Below are 6,883 nucleotides of genomic sequence, written 5' to 3' on the forward strand. Positions count from 1 at the left end.
ATTTGAAATCAAGTGCGTCGTATATGTTTCATAGAACTGCGTCGCGTACAACTGGTTGCCTGCACTTTCTCTATTTCATAGATGGCCGTAAATACGTAGCATATCGATACTAAAAATGCATTCATGTCGATGTGTGAGGCTTGGTTGCGAGACGCTAATAAAACTCAGATTTGGGTCGCGTTTTAAAAAGTTAAAAAAAAAAACTATATACCTTATTCTTTCCAATTCTATTCTATTGGCTGAAGATTACCCCTGACGAGTGTCAGCCGAAAATATTCGGGTTCATTTCAATATGAATATAGCCTAGCCTACTATTCAATTGTATATTGAAGTTCTGTGAATACAAGAAGTTCTTCAATTGAAATTGTGTCAGTTAAATTCAAATTAGTCGATAGATATTTTATGTATAGTCTATGTCTACAAAAAAAGCCTATATGCCGTCCCTGATTACACCCGCATCGCCGCAGAGACGACTAGAGTACAAGCCTGAAACCCGTGACTTCCAACAAAGACAAAATGTCGATTAATGGGCTGGGCAATGTATATGTTAGATTGTTAAGGTTAAAAATTAAAGATTTTTTGTGTTCTGTAGCCACAAATGATGAACTTATGTGTCCTGATTTGAAAATTCACAAAAGTTAAGACTGTACTAACAAAAATCTGCCACACCAAAATTTTCCAGTTTTCGATGTATGAAGTAGGGATGGTGTGAACCTCTGAAAGGTTCAGCTTCGTGTGAACGCGAACCTTTTTGAAAGGTTCTGTGTGAACGCGAACGTGAACCTCATGACGTCACGTGACGTTATATTGCTAATTCCAACCCTACCTTTCGGTGAAGTGGTAGCCTATATTAATGTACATGTACATTGTACACGATGCCTAGCGACAACTTGGGCCACATGTCACAATACTAACGTTTTAAGCGTCGCCAAATGTATCAACTGGGGCAATCAAATGATATAGTAATCCGTCTTCCGTCGCTTAGTCGCTTTGCCAACACTTTCGACGAGGACTTGCAAGGAGATTATAAGGTTACGCCTTAACGGTCTTGGCCAGACCGGAGAGCGCATTCGGCGTCTGAGTATTGCTACGTTGATATTAAGCAGAGTGTAAGACGGGTTTCTATACTCGCTACCGATATTACCCCATTAACAAGTTATACAGCAGTAGTCAACACCCCAATTGCACGGATTTGGTTTTTATGATACAATAAACATATGAAGTCAAGATTGACCCTGACCCTGTATGCATGCTAGATTTTTTAAAATCAAACAACGATATTCCATCGAATTGTTGAATAAGCATCATTCGGTGTCTAGTTGTCTACGTGTAGTGCATTTCGTTCTTGATATTGTGTGAATGCGGGTCAAACTCACAGCAGAGAGTCAGTAAATATTCACAAACGGAAAGTTGGATATTTCGAGCAAACTTTTGTAACAAAGCAAGTAAATATTTGAGATCGTCAAGGTGCATGCTCCTTTAGCGTTGAGTTTTTTATGCTGCCAGCGCCATGCATGGAGTGGCCCGCAGTTGAAATACAATAAATTTCAACCTAAGATGTTATAATGGAGTGAAAATTGTAATATATGAAAAAGCTTCACAGTCCAGAACCGACCAAGGTTCGTTTGTGAACGTGAACCTCTAAATTTTTGAGGTTCACGCACAGAACGCGAACGCGAACCTCACGTTCACACCATCCCTAGTATGAAGGATATCTTGCTATTATACTTTAACATGTATGTTATCCAAACAAAAGAACTGATATTAATTAGAACTCAAAGTATATGATATACTGGGAATTGAAAGTGAAATATAAATACTATTTCTAAAAGCGGAACATGTATTTCATGTTTCAGATTAGGACACACCATGGACCACTAGATTACGATATGATAAGTAAATTCTAGATTGCGAAACATCAGTTTCAAACGTCATGATGAGCCATAATATTATATACTGTGATGAAATATTTGATATGGCAAAGGGCGACAATGCGGTGTGAACGGAACCACGCCAACACGCTACCTAAATTATATTCACAGATACTATTGTGAAATTATATTGGCTATACACCGTATCCACTACGCGCGAAGCGCGACGAAAATTTTGGGCTTTTCTCAAATTTTATGTACATAAAATGTTGATGCTCCGTGAAAACAGCCCCGAAATTCCTTAGGCTATCTTCCTTATTGAAGGATTGAACTACTTCTACTTGACAAACTGAAAATAGCGCAAAATAAGTAAGTAGATCACAAAATATTGCGAAGTAGAAGTAAAAGTAGCGAAAAAAGATCTACTTGAGTAAGTACCAGAAGTAGAGGAAAACTACTTGAGTACTTCGAAATAAGTAGAAGTACTTCGTTACTGACCATGTCTGGTGCCAACCCGCCATCGTCTTACTTACACCGTGCAAGTGTGCAGTCATAGCAGTTATTCTGACGAAGCCTGCTAGCACAGTAGCTCATAGTCTGCGAACAACATTATTGTTTTTTAAACTTTACGCTAGTACAACGCCGTTCTGACTGACGTGGGCGATGCTCATGGTTACCACAAAAGAAGTACGGCAATATTTCATTAAAGTATAGTACAATTACTATACGATTACAACAAGAAATGTCATGATCATGAACGTCATTCTATTTTGAACCAGTGTTGGGATCAAGTCACTAGCTTCGAGTCACGAGTCATTTCGAGTCATTGCACATTTTGACTCGAGTCAAGTCAAGTCAATCGATTTTCGAAGGTGACTCGAGTCAAGTCAAGTCAGTCGATTTTTGGAGGTGACTCGAGTCAAGTCGAGTCAAGTCAAGTCAAGTCACGAGTCAAGTCACAATTCAAGTCAAATTGAATTTTCGAGGTATATGAGGCGTGATTACGTCATTGTATTTTGCTAGCTGTCTGAAATACAGATTGAGTGGTCATTGATTTTGAACCGATGAACGAATATAGAGTTAAATATACACCCAAGTAAGGCGCTGTATCGCTCACATATAAGTAGAACTAATAAACTACGTAAGTAATTGCACAAATGCACAGCCTCAGTTTATAGTTACCAGCCAAAATAAAGAAACGAATTGATAAGATGCAATACATTACTCTTTTGCATATTGATATGATACAATTCGACCCTGCGCCAATGGTTGAGGACTATGTAAACTATTTTCGAATTCAATTTCAACAAAACAAGAGGTTTGGTCAAGTTAAGAACGCAGAACAGAAATAGACATTTTGCTATTAAATTACTTTACTATACTATAGTTTAGGACAGCGTAGGCTGTAAGCTTCGATCACTTCGTTTGCGATCAATATATTTGTGAGAGAACAATGGAGGCTCAGTAAAACGCACGATCATTGAATGATTGGTCGCTCTCACGGGTTACACCAGCGTTGCGCGAACAATCTGAACATATGCAAGATAGTGATTTTTATCGACACTGATTACTTGATGACTTGAAATTGACTCGTGAATTTTGCTCCGAGTCACGAGTCAATCGACATTTCTGATACGCCGAGTCAAGTCAAGTCAAGTCATTTTAGCAAAGTGACTCGAGTCAAGTCAAGTCAAGTCATTTTAGCAAAGTGACTCGAGTCAAGTCAAGTCATACGAAAAAGTGACTCGAGTCATCCCAACACTGTTTTGAACTATATGAGCTTCGCACGATACCTGACGCTGACAACGCTTTGTAACGACTAATGATTCGATATTGCGGCTAGCTAGACATGTTACTATCTGAAAGACTATCTCATCCTAAAGATTGATCTTATGGGGACGTTTTCTAAGCGTCTCCGTCTTGGCCATTGCACGCCAAGGCAATATGCTTATTATTGACATCAACTGACTCTCCATCAATTGAATGCTGTTGCCATCGCCGAAGCCGTTTCAGCTAGCGTGGAATAGCGTTGTTGGTCAGTTGGTCACAGGCGAATAGTTTATTTTGAAACAACAACAATGATTTGAAACTGAAATCAATTTTAGCATTTCAAAATGCTTTATTTCCAAAATCTCAAATCAGATCGCCGGCCGCTATTGCGGTGACCCCTGGTATTGTAAAAAACGAGCCAAGCTTGGTTTACAGACGTTACCATTCTCATGTTATGGGAATGCCCTGTGATTTGATTTGAACTGATTTTTGCTTTATTCATTTCCCATTCACAATTTCATTCAATTTTCAAGTTTTTTGTAACTCAGTAATTCTAATTCTAATCTGGAAAATAACTGTGCAGATCTAATTCCAATTCTAATCTAATTCGGAAAAAGCCGTGTAGCTCTAATTCTAATCTATCTTGAAAAAAGCTGTGTAGCTGTAATTCTAATTCTAATCTAATTTGGAAAAAACTGTGGAGTTCTATTTCTAATTCTAATCTAATTAAAATAAGCTGAAAATGTTCTAGTTGTCCAAGTTTGCATACAGTCCAATTTAATTTTGAAATTGTGCGATTTGTTCAGATGTAACTGCAGAAATGAGGGCACGTCACGACCTTATCAGCAGAAACCCAATGGCTTCAAATTCGATATTGGTACGCTCGTTACCAGTCCGTCCGTCGTCGATCAAGTTTAGGGGAGTATAGAAGGTTCCCATTCAAACGAATCGAATAAACTCGAAATTAGTGCCACTGGCTATGCGGACTATAATAGCGATCTGGGCTGCTTCGATGCATTTCCCTATATTTAAGTTCGAAAGTCGTTGCTGGAATAAACGATCGTGCGCTTGAATGAATTTCAATTCATAGGCAAAAACGATAACGCACTATCCAATTTGGCGCTACGATTAAAAAACTATCAACGAAGAACGAACATTTACTCGTCCAATTCAGAAAGGGGACAAAGTTTCTCGGCGTGTGGCATGCGCACCTCTAAATCAACATGTGAACTATGCAGCGATGCCATATGGTTATATCCTATAGCGTCGCTTATACATTCGTCTCAATACTAATTAGGTAGGGTTACCATCACCATACGTCCTCTTTTTTAAAAGAGTCCTCGGAGGACGCCAAAATATCCTCTTTTTTTGAGATTTTGTCCTCTTTTTTGAGAAAATATAGGTCTAAGGATTTTCCTCCGGCCTTGCAAGTCTGAAAAATTTGAAAAAGTGTCCTCTTTTCAGATTTCCAAAATATGGTAAATTGGTATATATTGCCGATCTCACATAAGCATCAATCCCGTTTTGTGACATGCGTGGTTTTCATTATTTTTCTAACCACACAATTGGCCATCGGTGTTGTGCTGATTACGAATTTGAGGGTATAACACAGTAATTACGGAGTAAGCGCGACAAATTCAGCCTACCCAGGTTTGGCGCATGAAGTATAAACAATTAAACATGGTTACTGGTTAGTTAGAAAAGGTGGTGCCAGCGAGGCAACACTTCTCAATTTTTTGAACGATTATCGTTAAATTGTGTGCATTCAGCCATCAGTAAAAGCATAACATCTTATGCAACACAACGGAGCCGGAGCTACTGTTCTTAGAACCGGCTCCAGCTACTCTTGAATTTCATGTAGAGCTCCGGCTGCGCTGAAAATGGACGGCTCTGGCTCCAAAGCCCTGCCCATAACACGGCCTACCGATTAATAGGCCTACTTCGTTTATCATGTCAAGGCCGTTGTCTGGAGTAACTGTCTGCCACTGCAGCGCAGACTGATACTTCACGGTGGTCAGCGTAAAGTTGAACGTCAAAAATTTCTGCACTTCAATTTAATATTAACAATTTCATCATTTCATTACACCACAAGACTGCGATGCAATAAAAGATAGGAAGGTGTCGAAACGACTTGGAGTAGTCTTCGAAGTCAGACACACACCTGGTCTAGGCGACGTAAAAAGGAGGCATGCACTGCACACTGAATGAAAGTAAAAGGTAATACAAAAGGACAGAGGCAACAAAAATACATGGCACCACGACTTGCTTACAACCCTGCCTCAACCGATTAGCCTCGCACCCTAGTGCAGGGGTTCTCAACCCGCAGACGTTCAATTTGCGGCCACCGACATCTTTCATTACGGAAGCAATTACTATACTGGCACAGAATTGTTACATATCAATTTAGCTACTTAGCTTTCTTATCGCACTGTCTGTTTCGTTTGATTACTCATTCTTTGATGTGTTCTGGTTTCTTGATATAGGCCTATGCTGAAGTTTAGATTGTTATTATTTTGAATCGATATTCGGCTGCACTCTGCTTCAAGAGAATCCCGCTGCGTTGAACACTTTTAAAATGTGTTTCACACACCGTGAATGGTTTGAGCAGAAACAAGTACTAGTAACGAGAACGTCGAGAGCTGGGTTTGTAACTCTGCGTCGAGCAATGAATTTGCTTTCCCAGATATAAATGGTAAATCGATGTGTCATATTTGGCAAAGAACAGGTGTCGTACCGAAGCCTCGAAGCTTGAAATGATACTAGCCTACGCATGTTCCTTCTGGAGTTTCACATATCGCCTGATCTTAGAAAAAACGAAGCTAGGTTGGTGGAAGCCCAGCAATCCATATGTCGGGCATTGTTAAAATTGGCAGCGACGTTACAGACGCATCTTTCAAAATTGCTTAGAATATCGCTAAACCCAAGAAATCTGCTAGAGAGGGTGTGATTTCAACAAGACTTCAACATACTGTGCGAATATTCGCTGTTTCCAGAACTTAGCAGCGAGGCCAACATAACCTGACAAATTTCGAAGCTACAGTTGTCTGATTCAACCGTGACAAGAAGAGTAACAGCAATGCAAGTCGATCTTTTATCGCATTTTCTGAACCATGTTGCCGCGTAGACTACTTTAGCCTAGCATTGGACGAATCCACCGACATGGCATAGCTAATTATCTGGGTGCATTTAATCAGAGTAGACATATTTGCAGAGGAAAAACAACAAATTTACCAAGCTGACTC

This window comes from Botryllus schlosseri, chromosome 5, assembly GCF_051294905.1.
Source record: "Botryllus schlosseri isolate E-star chromosome 5, Bs_hap1, whole genome shotgun sequence".
NCBI classification, from domain to species: domain Eukaryota; kingdom Metazoa; phylum Chordata; class Ascidiacea; order Stolidobranchia; family Styelidae; genus Botryllus; species Botryllus schlosseri.